At 41.9% G+C, this 14,370-nt stretch overlaps 1 long non-coding RNA gene across 2 annotated transcripts in view; it reads left to right on the forward strand.

The window, feature by feature from the left end:
• LOC111934016 (uncharacterized) overlaps positions 1 to 12,266 on the forward strand; it is a 25,676-nt gene extending 13,410 nt beyond the window's left edge. Inside the window, exons 4-8 of one of the 2 annotated variants that reach the window (XR_015275596.1) lie at positions 1,330 to 2,662; positions 4,642 to 4,832; positions 6,690 to 6,839; positions 7,596 to 7,871; positions 9,086 to 9,178. This is a non-coding gene — a long non-coding RNA (uncharacterized LOC111934016). Of the gene's footprint in view, positions 1 to 1,329; positions 2,663 to 4,641; positions 4,833 to 6,689; positions 6,840 to 7,595; positions 7,872 to 9,085; positions 9,179 to 9,335 lie in introns of those variants that run through there. The other variant, XR_015275595.1, reaches the window with a different exon arrangement.
• Positions 12,267 to 14,370: the final 2,104 nt, after the last annotated feature.

Here is a 14,370-nt window from a genome sequence, read left to right on the forward strand (position 1 = left end):
ACAATTTACTCGCTTTTAATAATAAGTGAGGAAGTTGGAACATAATCCAGCCATAAATGTTATTGCTGTAATTTGACTGCTCTGTGTTTGTTCGTGCATTAGTTGTATATGTAAAGCCAAGTGTGGATGGATGGTGGGGATCCCCGTGCAGCACGAGCAGACAGAGGTGTTGGGGATTTCAACACCCAAACATCCTGCAGTTGTTTTCAGTTTTGGGGTGTTTAGTTTCAGAGCTGTCCTAACTCAGTGGTGCCTGCAAGAGGTGCATCAGGAGGGGAATGTTGTGGGCGTGCTGCTCAGGATGCGTTTGGTGACTGGCAATTCGGTCTCCACACCGTGTCCCTGAGCTTTGTTATTCTGCTTTTCTCTACTAAGCTCTTGGTTGCTCTTGCCCTGGCAGATTCTGTCTCTTTAAGTAACTAAATCTCATTTTTAAGCTATTCCTGGGAAAAGGATGTTACACATGAGTAGAAAAATGCAGGCAAGAAAGGCTAATTGAATGAAAAGAGAGAATTAGGTTAAAAATAGAGTACAATCTAGTATCACATTTTCACTAGTGTAACCTGAAATGAAGGTGTCTCCAAGTCCCCAGTGATGCCAGAGTGTTTAGATGTTGGGCACAGATGGAGACACCTATTGAAATGTGTCTGAAGAAGATTAATAGGACTTGTCAGTGTTGGGAAAGCACTGCTTTGCTGTAAATTTCTACTAGCACAAGATGAATTACCGATGAATGCTCAGTTATCAACCCCATCACTATCATTGGACACTAAATCAAATTGAGCAGTTATCTACAATCAGAAAATTTCTTTTAAAAGTAGGCATACACCTTTAGGCTTAAACTCTTTAATAAGACAATATCCTCGATGGTGTGTGTGTGTTCACGAAGGGATATGATTTAAAGTTTCTATACAAAAACCTTCTGTTCAGAATTTAACTCCAAGTTCAGTGTGAAACCTGGGTTGTCAAACAATAGAAGATAGTCAGAAAATGCTGGTTATATAATACAGAGTTCTGCTGGGGGCCTGATCCAAAATGCCATTAGATTTTGGTTCCATCCCTATTTATGAGGGTTTTTTTCAATCTCTGCTCTCTCCTTATTTATGGTGCTGATCAACACCCCCCACCCCCTTCTCTCTACCTTAAGGACTGAGCATCCAAATACATTGATGCAAAACATCCATCATGACTCAGGATATATGTATAATAATAATACCACCCCCCAACATATTTAGGAAATTACAGCTTAATGTAATTAACTATGTGATGAAAGAGTCAATGAATAATATTTTAACTGAGAATTATTTCTTTCTCTCCTTTATGAAAAAGGAAACTGTCACAAACAAAACTACCACAAGCATTTACCAGCCCACTCCTGAAGAATATTACCTGCATTTACCATCTGATGCTGCTGAAGACAATGATATTAAATAAGCATTACATACTTTTACTTTCTAGGATTTCTTTCCCTCCCACCCAGGCACTGCATACTTTATCCAAGGAGATTTATCATGGCGTGTTTTCCAACGTCAGTTTTTCCCTTTTATTAGAGACAAGGGCAGTCATTTGTGTTTAGGGAGGGAGACAGGTACAGAGCCTTTATCTGATCTGCGTCCCCAGCCACCACCACCACCTTTTTAATCGATGGCAGGTCCCCACTCTGGAAGATCTGGCCCTATCTGGGTTACTTTTTAGCCAAGGAATGCATCCTTCCCTTCATCTCCACATATCTCACCTGTGCTGCATGCTGCTTTTTGAGAAGGGAATAATACACTGCTTACCACACAGCACAGTTTCAAAGCCTTTGTGCGTTTCTCATCTCCAGCCAAAGCTTATTATTTACCACCCAAAAAATTTACCAGGATAAGGGGTAGCAGAAGTTATTTTCTTCATCTTTACACCCCAATTTTTATGCAGTGAATGCCCTGCACTAGGACCAGATTCCACTCAGATGGAAGTTATTAACTTTCAGCAGAATGGGGCCGATTTCAGCCAGCCACAGCCTGTGCCCTTCGAACGCAGTCGCTTTGCAGCATCCCCATGTTTATTTTTTTTCTTTGGAGGGCATGATTCTTTAAACATATTTGTTTTACACAGAGCAGCAGTTGAATCCTAACTTTTTTTCCCCCCCTCAAACACGTAAAGAGAATATTAATAGGGAATATTAACAGAGGTGAGTGCAGCATGAAGCTAGTTAGGTTGTAGTAGCTGAGAAATATGAACTAGTGAACATAATCCATAAACTCCATTTGGTTACTATAATACTCCAATCTGTATTTATTACAACCCCACTCTGATGCTTATACAACTGCAATTGCTAGATTTATACACTCTAATGGTTTCACAATAGGAAAAACCTGTGTCTTTATCTTTCTTTTCCTGTCCAAAATAACCCCTTCCACATATACTTCAGGCTTCTCCGGACCTTGTCTGGGTTTAATCACAGGCTTTGGGACAAAATGTGCATTATTAAGAAGTATAAATATTTTCAGAAGCAATCAAAGGGTTGAAAGATTGATTCGGCATGTAGATTGGATTTAATTCGAAGCAGCTTTGTTCTAATGAGGACTACTGGGATACAAAGACGGCAGCCGCTTATGGCCACCAGTTGGGAACTTCGACTCGCTGCAGCAACCTGTCAAGAATTCCAAGAAACTGCCAGGTATTGAGCAGAGAAGTGGTGGGGAAGACGGTGGTCTATTGTTTGCAGTCTCCTTCTGAGGCTGTGTTAAGATTTCCTAAATCCCTGTTTTACCATAATGACAATTCAGCTTCTTGCTGCCCACAGGGCCAAATCCTGCAGTCCCTCACTGTGGGGAAAACCCCTATGGACTTTGTGGGTGGCTTTGCCTTGAGGAAAAGGTGGCAAAGCTTGGCTGAGCCTCAACTCCAGCCAATTTGGGAGCTGTGTAGCAATTTGTCCTGCTCCCAGACCTGGTTGCTTTCGCAGTGATTTGTTCCATTCAGTTCTGCTGTCTGCACTTCTAGATGTGATGGGACCTTTCTGCATAGGGAGGTGTTTATCCCTAGGGAGAATTACAGCTCTGTGAGAGCTTGGAAGCTCCTGTCCTGGCTGGGTGACCCAGCAGAACTGCTGGACCCATCCTGCTTCCAGCCTGCAACGTCCAACAAAACATTCTTGGGATGATGCTGAACCAAAAGGGACTCTTGACTGCTTTCCCCTCAGACTTAAAACAGCCCAGCAGGAAAATGTGAGTGTGGGCTGCGGGGGGTGTCACGTCACAGGTACCTGGTTTCCTAAATGCCGAGCGTACAGTCAGAATCACAGGATATACAGGATCAAACACGGACCAGTTTCTCTCTCCCCTTAGCCCCCCTGCCTACTTTTGTCCATAAAAGCAATAGAAAGAGAGAAAGCTTGAATTTTCTGAACTGTTTCACCCATCCACAGCTGGAATTCCAAAGCGAAATGAAAATGCCTTTAAAATCAACCCTACATGGGAGCCTGAGAGAACAAGTTTTCCTTTGTTGTAGGGTATAGTATTATTTGCTGTAGGTTTTTGATATACATTCTAAATTAGGCCTGCAAAGGAATGCTTCATCTTTAATTCATCACTCTCAGCTGAAAGAGATTAGCAATGTCTAGCACGCACCCTTCGTATGGTGCTGACCTCATCAAGTATGGCCTGAAATTAATTAGCCTCATTCATTCCAAATGGAAAAGGATAATGGAGCTGCATTTTAGAGATGACCATCACAAATTGTATGCAGCATATTTAAAATCTTTCCCCCCTCGCTCCCCTCCCCATTTAAAAAAAAAAACTGTGTAGATTAAAATTCTTTCCAGAACTTGCAATATGTCGGAGTTATCGAGGCATTAGGAGCAGAAACCATTCCGTTTTTATTTGTGGAACTGGGAGCCACATTTTGTATGTGTGGCCGTAAAAGCAGCAAGCCTGTCTTAATGGCAGAACACCTGGAATTAATTTGATATTTCCAGGTGCTCTGGCAAACTGGGACATCAAGCACTTGATGTTTAAACATTCTTCCACTGGCTTGCTTAAATCAATATGAAAGTGGTGTCCCTTTGTCATTCATACATGCAAAGTGCTAGCACAAACTCCAGCTTGGCTTCAGAGTCCTACATCACTCATAATCTAATTAGAAATCAGAGCAGAGCTGAAGCAGCATTCTTTGTGGATTCTTGGGCAGCAAATAGGGATACTTGTCTTTTGTTTCCCTCCTCGATTGCATCGTTCACAAGCTTTCACACCACATCTCTAAAGGTGGTTAGGTGCCTCAAGATGTTGACAGGCATGAAGGACAAGATTATTTAGGTGCCTAACCCGGGTGATTTCAAATGGAATTAAGCAACTGGATGTTACTGGGCTGGGAGGGGGGGATGGTGATGGTGTGGGGATGGGGGGAAAAAAAAAAAAGCGGCCAGTGCATATTAAAAGCTCTAATTTGTTGTCCTAAACTCTAGCAATGTGGGCGATGTTTTTCCAGGGTAAAATTGCCTGCAGGGTACATTTGCTGAGCCTGTTAATTTCTCCTGAGGTCAGCGGGTACCGGGTGTTGGGCAGCACAGCCTCTCCGAGCCGGGCACGCTGGTCGCGTGCGCTCCGGCTGCTTCCCAAGAGATAGGGTCAGTGGTGAAGAACGTGGGATTTCCCACAGGAATTTGGAAGATGTCCATGTCTAAGACAATGGTGAGGATGGGGCCAAAATCCAGATCCAGCCTTGGATCAAGGAAGCCTTGATTCCTTCATCTGAGTGACCCTGTGTTGACCCACCGCTGCTGATGGATTGCGGACCTTCCTCTCTCCTCACTGCCCTGCATCAGATCACCAGGAGGACCTGAGAGTTCTGTGAGTAAGAGATACATTTTTTTTTTCCTCACACCAAACAATTCATTGCAAAACTTCAGATTTTGAAATGACAAGGTCAAAATGGCTCATATCTGCAATGCTGGGGCCTGGGGAACATTCCTGCGGTTCTTATACCCAGGGCTGGAAACACAGGGAAAACATTTTGTGATATGTACTATAATCACCTCATACCCAGAAAAATGGAGAATTAATTATTCCTCTTTTAACACAAACAAACATTTGTCTTCCAAAGACTCCATTCATTAAGAACTGCCATTGAATCCAAGATTGAACCTATTGTTATTAATCCTAAATGAATTCAAGTTTGTCTACCATGAACAAAGCTGCTCACCATCTGATAATCCAAATTTGCTCAGGAAAAAGAATGAGCAAATGTTAGAAGCAGCAGGTGAAATCATACCACAGTTATTAAGCCTTCTTTCAGGGGAAGCAGAGGATAGATTAAATTGTTATGTTAGGCCATGTTGTGAGTCCACGTCAATTTTGTCTCAGATCTTATCTTAGCTTAAAACTGTTTCCTCCTAAATTAAACTAAACGTTGAAGACATGAGAAGCATATTGACCCAATGATTCAGAACTTTGGGTTCAGCAGACTTCTGATCTTTTGTCCACAGAGTATCAAGTTGTAAAGCTGTGGAATATTAAATGATCATGATTATCTTCAATTTGCCCAATTCATTTGTCATGCTGGGACACTGGCACAGATTTTCCTTGCTGTTGTTTTTTTCAGAACCAGGCATTGATCTTTCCTGCTAGCTGGTAGCATTTGCCACTGACCTTATAGACCGTGGTCCTGTCCTAACAGTAAGTCTCATGCACCAGCTGTGAGCTGTAATTCTGGCTCTGGTCCTCTTAACCTTCCTTTTGCAAACACCATTGTCCAATAAAGCAGCAAACAAAAATCTTACAATCAAAACAACTGAATTATGCTGGTACTTCGATCAGCTGTTATCAGGCACAGGCAGTTCTTGAGATTCAGAAATGCAGTGTAATTCACCCGGGATAAGAAATCAAATTTAAAAATGAGCTGAACAGACATTTTTAGGAATAAGTATATTTCTAAATAAACTAGCTTTTTAATTCCACCTTTTCTATATTAGAACAAATCAATATTGTCTGCACTTGGAGATGAGTTTCAACTGTCATAATTAAATATTATCCTGCTTTTTGCAGCACAGCCAAACAAGGACTTTTACTCCTGACACAACAGTTTCCTCAAGTAGGGACAACTTACTAACTTATTACAGCAATGATTTAAGATCCACATGGTTTCATCATATTTTAGAAAACAAATCCCTACCAAAACACACAGCATGATTCATCCCTGGAGTCAGAGCGCTGAAGAGATGGAGTAATAGAAGAAACAATATATTTTAAATGCTTTTAAAATACAAACATAATGATGATACATTAAATAATGTGATCTACCCAGCCGGACTTCTAATTACCTACATGCAAACCTCATATTCATTCATCACTTCATTCTCTTCAGCTGCAATGTTGGTTTTTGGTAGACACTAACACTGAGCCATAAGTTTGGATGGGAAGGGAAACAAGGACAGTGCAAGGCTGTATATTAGCTTAGACAAGTAGGATGTCATTGCCAGCCTGAATTTGTTGATGACACCAGGCATTAAGCAAGTAAATCTTCAGCCACTGAAGCATGAGTTTGCTGACTTTAAGTAATGACATCCAGGAGGTGATCCAGGAGTGGATTTACACCAGCAAGTACCTATGGACTCATAATGGCCACTTAGCCCTGACCACAAAACAACAAGTCAAAATGGAGATTCACCTGTCCCCTGAAAAGAAAAATTTTGTTTTTTCTTATTCTAGTCTCATTTCAAATGTTCAGGAATCTGGGTATGACCATCTTTGAGGATGGGGAAAGACTTTTGTCTCTGAAGAATCCAGCTCATGGAGTCACTTGGTCAATTCCCATTTGCACCCAGCAAAGACCATGGAGATGTCAAATGGTGTAAAAAGGTATCAGCTCCAATCTGGGGGCTGAGTGTGAGGCTGGGCCTTTCTGTGGGCTGAGATTTGTTTCCATTTGTACCAGATATTGGTGATTTATAGTGGTTTCACCCCAATCCCTGGACACTGCAGGTCCACATGCATGTGGTGACTCCATGTGCTGAAAGCAGAAGTGTGACCAGGAGCCATCACAGTTCTTTGTCCCACCTAAACAACTTAGCTCCCCTTCTGCAATGTTTTTCTTTCCATAAATCCTAATTCTACCATCCCTTTCCTCTAATAACAACATAAATGAGTACTCTGCAGGTGTAATTACGGTAATAGTTCTTTTACTGCAAATACTGGAAGCCTGTAACCTGTAATTCACTTTTTCTGATAGTCTCCTATTCTAACACTAGACATGTTATTTTAAAATGTCTAGGACCTGAAAGCTAAATTTATAGTGATAGATAATAGTAATGGAAACCAAGCATCCTCCTTAGCTCAGACTTTAGAGCTGTGCTGTATACCTTGGCCAATTGTTGCCAATATCATACCCACCACTCTCACAGTGATTCAAATATCAGAGTTAAACAGGAGGAAGTAAAATACAACTCAATTTGTTTATTTTAAGGTACGAATCTATGAAAACTCAAGACATACTAACATGCAGTGTCTTTTCTTGAATTTTTCCATGGCCAATTCTGGGGCAATTATTGCTTCTCCACAGTGAAAATATATATATATATAATATTTCTGATAACATGAGCTCCCCTTCTTTTCTAGGGATGAACCATCACAAGACTGGGATTGGAAAGTGTGGGGAGCAAGCACTCAGGGAGATGCAGCTGGTTCCCTGGCCCTGGGCTGTGGCTCAGCTCTTGGTCATGGCACAAGTGACCAGAGGCCAGAGAAACATGGTGGGGACTGATTCTGTCTTGGCTACTCAGAGCTGCATGAAACCCTGAGAACCAAGGCAACACGAGTGCACAACCAGGGATTTGCTCTTCTCATGGTCTACACCCTAAGCACAGCACAAAGTTCCACCCTTTGCTTCTGCAGGTAGGAGCTCAATCTAATTTACAGATTTACTTTTAGTTGGAAGCAAGGCAATAATCCTAAAATAACTAATGTAAATGGTCACCCTCTTCTAGAACAGACATTGTTTCATTATTTTCTCTCCATTTTCTGGATGAAGCAGCCAGTGTGAGGAGGGCATGCTGGCACATACCCCACTTGATAGCTGAGAAGAACAAACTGGCAAATATATTTAATATGCTGTAGCTTATCAACATCCCAGTGAATAAAAGACAAGTGAGATTTTCCACTGGTTATTCACAGATCTACATGGAGATGCTGGTAAACTGCCATTTAGTCCAGAGAATGGACAGAAATAAATCACCAGATAACATACAATATTCCTAGTGAAATCCTTTATGGAATGTATTCTAGCCCCAAAACCCTCCTGGAATAGGCACAGTAATGCTCCCAGAGACCTGGCAGCCCTTGTAGGTGAGCATATGGTCTGCTCAGCTCTCGCAGCACTGCTGCACGGTGGGTAAAGTGCTCTACTGTCAGAGCAAACAGGGGGCTCTTTAATAGCATGAAATTCTGTGCCTGCTTCAAACTCCATCACTACTCCAGAAATGGATTTCCCTTCTCTGCTGGAGCATGCACTGTTTGCAGGAAGTGCAGAAAAAAAGTGAGAAAGTCTCCTTGGATGGTGTCTGTAATCATCTCCCATAAAGCTTGGTGGGAGGGTCTTGGTGTGTCAGAAGTTGCATTTTCTGGTGATGCTACATTGCCTTCTCCATTCTATTGAGATATCCCCTGGTGCATTGTGACTTGCTCAGTAATTGGAATAGAAAGAGGGACCTGAAGGTAAAAATCCCGATGTTAATCAAGGCTGGCAAAGGGCAGAACATTAACTGCAGTAATTGTTTTTCTGAGGGAGTCAACAAAGCCGGGCTCGTCTGTGCTAGCAAACAGATCCGGTCCTGCCTCTGTGCTCCTCACACTGGCAGAACATTGCCCTGAAATCACTGGAGCAGGGATCGGGCCAGGAATGAGCAGCTAAGTTGCAAAGCAAATTAATTCCTGCCAAAAAAGTTCAGCTATGCTCAGAAGTATGTAAAGTGTCTGATTTGAGAAGTGTCAAGTAGCATTTGTGACCAATTATCCAAGATGAAGGGGGCAGAGCTATGTTTACATGTACTAATCTTCAGCCAAAGTTTGAAAACTCTAATTCATGGACACGCATCAAATTTCCTTTCCAGGCTTGGCATTTGCCTGTACGCACGCATGCACATTGCTCGGGGATGACAGGAAAACATGATTATGACTTGCAAATAATACAAATAAAAAAAAAAGGAAAAGCGAGAAGAGCTGCCATGCAGCAGCAGTATGGTAATTAAACCTATACTGTGATATGCTAAAAGAATCATGGACCACTGTATGAGTAAAATAGCTTTATCAGCTGTGCTGAAATATGATGTGTGGTGTGTCAGTATTGTTATTTTTCCACAGCCTGTGAAGCCTTGGGAAATGATCTGCACAAAAGAACAAGAAGTAAAAGCTGCCTCTGCCATCTTCTGTTTAATTAACATAGGTATACCAATTTGATGCAATTAATCAAGATAGGAGGGATTAAACAGTAACTCTGCTGACAATGACAGCGTTAGCATGGCTGTGGCATAAGGAGGGCTGCAAAATGAGAGTGGTGACTGGGAACACTGTGAGGAAGTGTAAGCTGGCTGAAGTTTTGGGAGGTTTATGCAGATGTACTGAAATTTAGGGGCAGCTGATTCTTCATGTGGCCAAGTGTTTATCTGCCCCTGCCCTTTCCTTTACCCTCTCAGACCTTCCAGGGTAATCCCCAGAGTGGCAACAACTTTTAAAGCGATTCCTCTTTCTTTTAACAGATTCCTGATGCTAAAGGTCTGACCTTAGAATGAGCAGTGCATAGGGCAAGAGTGGGTACTGCAGTGAGCTTCTGGCCTTCAACCCTTCCAAATACAGCTATTTTGGTAACCAGAACACTATATTCAGGATGGGTGAGGGAACAGAGCCTTCCAGTGCAGGGCTTCTCAGCACATTAACTCTATCAGTGCTGGATTCTTGGTCGCTATGCAAGTTTGCCTGTGCCTATTTAAGACCATAAATGCAGCTTTGCAGAGGTCTGCTGCATTCTGTAACTTCATGCTTGTGCTTTACTGCCCGATGCACCTGAAAAGTGGACTGAATCCTGTGGATTTCCATGTGGGTCTGGGAAGGACTGTAATCACGTGCAGCTGAGAGCAGCTCAGACTTGGATTTCTTCTTGGCAGGAGAGGCACAGCCTGGTTTGCTACAATGCAACTGTCCTCATTAATGTTCTTCAAGCCCTGATGTACTGGGACCGCCATCGTTGGGTCAGAAGATGGCTGAGTTTTCCAGGCTCATTCTCTTGTCTTCAGAATGTTAAATTGGGTGATAATGAGTAGTAACTGTGTTCTTTTTTATGGTGAAGTTGACACTTGCCTTCTAGTAAACAGACACAGAGATGACCCTCCTCATTTCGCACAGGTCACCAAACAGCCCCGGAGTGGTAGGGGTTATTGGCCATTTACCAAACTCTGTTTGACTTGGGTTCATGGGTGAGAGATGAAAGGCTCTATATTGCATTACCAATCCCTGGGGCCAGCCAGTCTCCCTAAAGAAGCGTTTCATTTAGCAAGGCAACTGCTGGGCATGGGAATCGGAGACTTGGGAAAAAGAGGACACAGTTTCAATTGCAAACGTTTCCTTAGGGCAGATGTCTTAAAGCCACACAGAAGCTCACTGCTTCAGTGTCACAATAGTTGCTCCAGGACACTTAATGACCAGCAGATTTTCCCCTTTAATTAATCTCCCCTTTTCCCAAGAAAACATCCCTTAGGTTCCTTGTGGTGTTTCTGCCTCTGCCCTGCTGTTTTGTCCATCTCCTTGGGGCAAGACCAGTGCAGCACTTGTGAACTGTTACCTTTCCCAAGAGCTTCAAAATTGAAACAGATGATCAAGTAGCCATGGTATCACACTTAGAGGTTTTGGGCTCTTGTGAGGAGAAATGAGTATTCCTGAAGTGTCCAAATACTTTCCTTACCCCAGAGCAAAGAAGCTGACTGATTTTCTTGGTTATAGTAGAGTGGTCATTGCTATTGGGATAGTCCAAGTGCTGCCTTTTTACAGATAATGGTTTCAATGACTGATGGCTCCAGGAAGGAGAATATCTGGTTCAGAACAAGAATTCAACCCAGACTTTCCCTGAATTTCCTATATTAAAATCCAGTGTTGTTCCAAATTCTTAATCACTGATTAAAATCCTCTTTCACTTTCCTCCCTTATTGTCTGTGATGTGACTCATGAGACATTCAGAAGTTGCACTTGTTGTTTGATAGTTTTACATCATGGTTGTAATAGTGCATCTACCAAGTCAGCAGGGTTTTTTCTGCCTTTGTTTATTTATTTACCACTCCATTTCCAGCAAGTTCTTGTCACCCAGTTCCCACTGACAACAGGGGAAGAGGCACAGGTCAGCTCAGAAAATGAACGACTAGAAGGTAAGTGAAAAGAATAGTAAATGCAGGCCATTCATGTAACAGGATCCAATTCATTTTTATGCCAGGGAGATTTTTTTAAATGGGACTTCTCCCAGTGGAGAGCTCACAATGCTCAAGGCCTGTTTCACTATAAAGACAATACATAATTATTCTGGGCTTATTATTATTTTTTATCACTCCTTTTCCAGTTGCAGGGAGTGAGGGCAGAGATGAGATCAGGACCCAGTTTATTGCTGTGCTGGCTGTGCAGCACACAGGGCTGCAGGACCCTGTGGAGTAACAGGTAAATACACCCAGGCTGAAGGTTCAGGTGACAGGTCTGAGATGGGAGAATCCATCAACAGCAAAAATGGGAACTCAGCCTCCTGAGGCCTTCAGCCCTGGGCTCCTGCTGCTTGCTGCTTTCAGCATCTTTTCTTTTCACACTTATTTTGAATCGCCGAAATGATGAATTGAAAAAGTGCCATGTCATTTGAAGCACTCTTTATTGTGTTTATAGGAAACAGATTATCTGTTCTCTCTGGATAGTGGAAAGTGAGTATGATGAACTCATCTGGAGAAAATGTAGGTTGGGTGTGACAGAGAAACTTGTGTTTTATACCACAGTGACATCTCAATTTCTGGTTTTGGTATGACAGACTCAGTGATACTGAACCATCCTGGTTCCTGCTTTCAGGCTGGGGTCACAAGTTGGACTTGGAAGAAGAAACTTCCATGCAGAGATGCAGTGTGAATACTGTGCCAGGGTAAGAGAGATTTTGTTTAATTTGGGGTTTACACAATATGTAAAGTCCATACAAAGTCTGTTGCTCACCCCAGCCTAGTTAAACTGCATTTGACCACTACTTTTTGAACCCAGTAAAGTGTGTACCACAACAGCTGCTCAAGTTATATGTTGTTTTGCCAGGTCAGCCCTTTAGGATTTAGCATTTCATTCATAAAGGATTCTATAACACATGCCCAGTCATGCCCCATCTCTACTTCCTGATGATTTGGGTGATTTTCTCTCCCCAGTTTATATTTTAATTAGTTGTAACACTTCTTTGCTTTCTAATTTGAACAACTGAGACTTAAAAAAAAAAAAGAAAAGCTAAAAAATAACTCTCAGAGTCTGAATGGATACTCCTTAGAATTTTCTCTTCAGTACTTGCAGGTCCTGGCTTAGGTGACATTTCATGTTGACTGCTCTGTGTTAGTTCTGCTCAGGCAGAAGGTAGTGACAGTGTTATAGGTTTCTTTAGGGATAAAACCTACAGAGTGTCCTAAAGTCCAGTAACAATTCAATACCAGCAACTTCCCCTCTGTGCTCCTACCATTGCTTTGAACCAATTTATTTATTCATTTAGGCTTTAAGTACTCAGATGCATTCCTTCTTGCTGCAGCAGCAGGGGTACAGGAAGGGTGTTTGAAACCAAGCAGTCATTTCCACCCTGGATTTCATGAGGAGTTATTCTTGTCTCAGAGAATGACGCACTCAAATATCCCTCTATGGATTCCAGGTGAGTTAGTCACATTTAGATGCTTCCAAGTAATACACAGAAAGGTGCTGAGAAAATGATGAGTCTCTGCCTAGTCACAAAAAAAAAAAAAGCTCAGAAAAAGTAGATCTGAGCAAATTACGTGTACTAGTCTTCAAAATATTCTAAAAAGACCTGGGGTCAAAGAGGTTTTACCTTAAAAACAGTAGGGATGCACAGTATTTACTTTACTGTCTGACCCATCAGCTGCTCTCTGTCCCCAGAAACAGTTCAGGAAATAACTGGAAGCATCTGAAGACATAAAAAGGATAATTAAGTTTCATTGTGGAAATAAGAGGGTAATCTGTCCAGACAAATCTAGGACCTAGTACTGAGAGCCGTAGGATCTGAATATAAAAAAATGAGTAATTTTGAAAAAAGATGTCTATCAGGACTGTAAATTCAGAGAGTAAAAAAGTAGCTTTGCTTAATAGACCATCTCTCTCTCCATCTCCCTCTAACTCATTTTCTTATTCTCTTTCTTCCTTTTGTGCAACTGCAAAAAAAAAAAGTGTGCAAAATCTGATATTGAGAATACTTTAGCTTCATTTCAATCTTCTATTCTCCAAATGTTTTGTTCCAACTGGGAAGATTCCCCCTGGGAGATAACCTCAGCCATGGCTGCACGAGGCTTGTGGGGTGGCTGATTTGCAAAGGAACAACTGTATTTTGAGGTGTCTCTGAGGCAGCCAGGTCCCCTCTCTTCTGAGGCTCTTAAAGATATTTGTGAGCTGGCACAAGAAATCACCTGGGACTCAGAGCAGACCACAAGTGCTTAGGACAGTGTTTTCTCTTCACCTTTTTTTGCTGAGCAGAATTGCAGTGCTATAAACAAATGTGAGTTTTGCCTCATTCTTAGGTCCTGTGAGTTATGAAAGCCCACTCCAGTTGTAATGAATGTATAGATCATTTTGACCAGATCATAATCTATTAGTAAATAATGCTCTCTGAAAATGTATAGGTGAAATAAAGAACTTCTTGCTACTATTGCTGTATTGGTATCAAGGATTACTGTGGAGGCCAACACAATCCTGAGGCTTTGTGCTGCTGACATTTAAATAGAATACAGAATTAACTACAGGGTTTGGTTAGCAAATTCCCTTTTGGATTAGAATATTCAGGATTTACACTGCTGGAAACAGAACCCAAAACTTTACAAGCCCTGTGCCTTGGCTTCAGCTCACTGACACCCTCACTCATATTTATAGAATTTTTCCATTAGATTCCTAATTTTGGTGGTGATATTAATTAGCAAATCACACAATACTTTTCAGAATGAGTAGAGGCTGATAGAGCAAACCCCCATAACACCTATGACTTTTCTTCACTATCCCTGGAGGAAGCCCAAGGGTAGCAGACTAAGACCTAAGGCAATTGTCAGCACAGTCTATAGGCCATGGGAAGGTTAGGTTTAAAGAAGATGTCACTTTTGGGACATCTGTGTGACACATGCTGCAGTGTCCAGAC

This window comes from Cyanistes caeruleus, chromosome 13 (genome assembly GCF_971803275.1).
Source record: "Cyanistes caeruleus chromosome 13, bCyaCae1.hap1.1, whole genome shotgun sequence".
Classification (NCBI taxonomy): Eukaryota; Metazoa; Chordata; class Aves; order Passeriformes; family Paridae; genus Cyanistes; species Cyanistes caeruleus.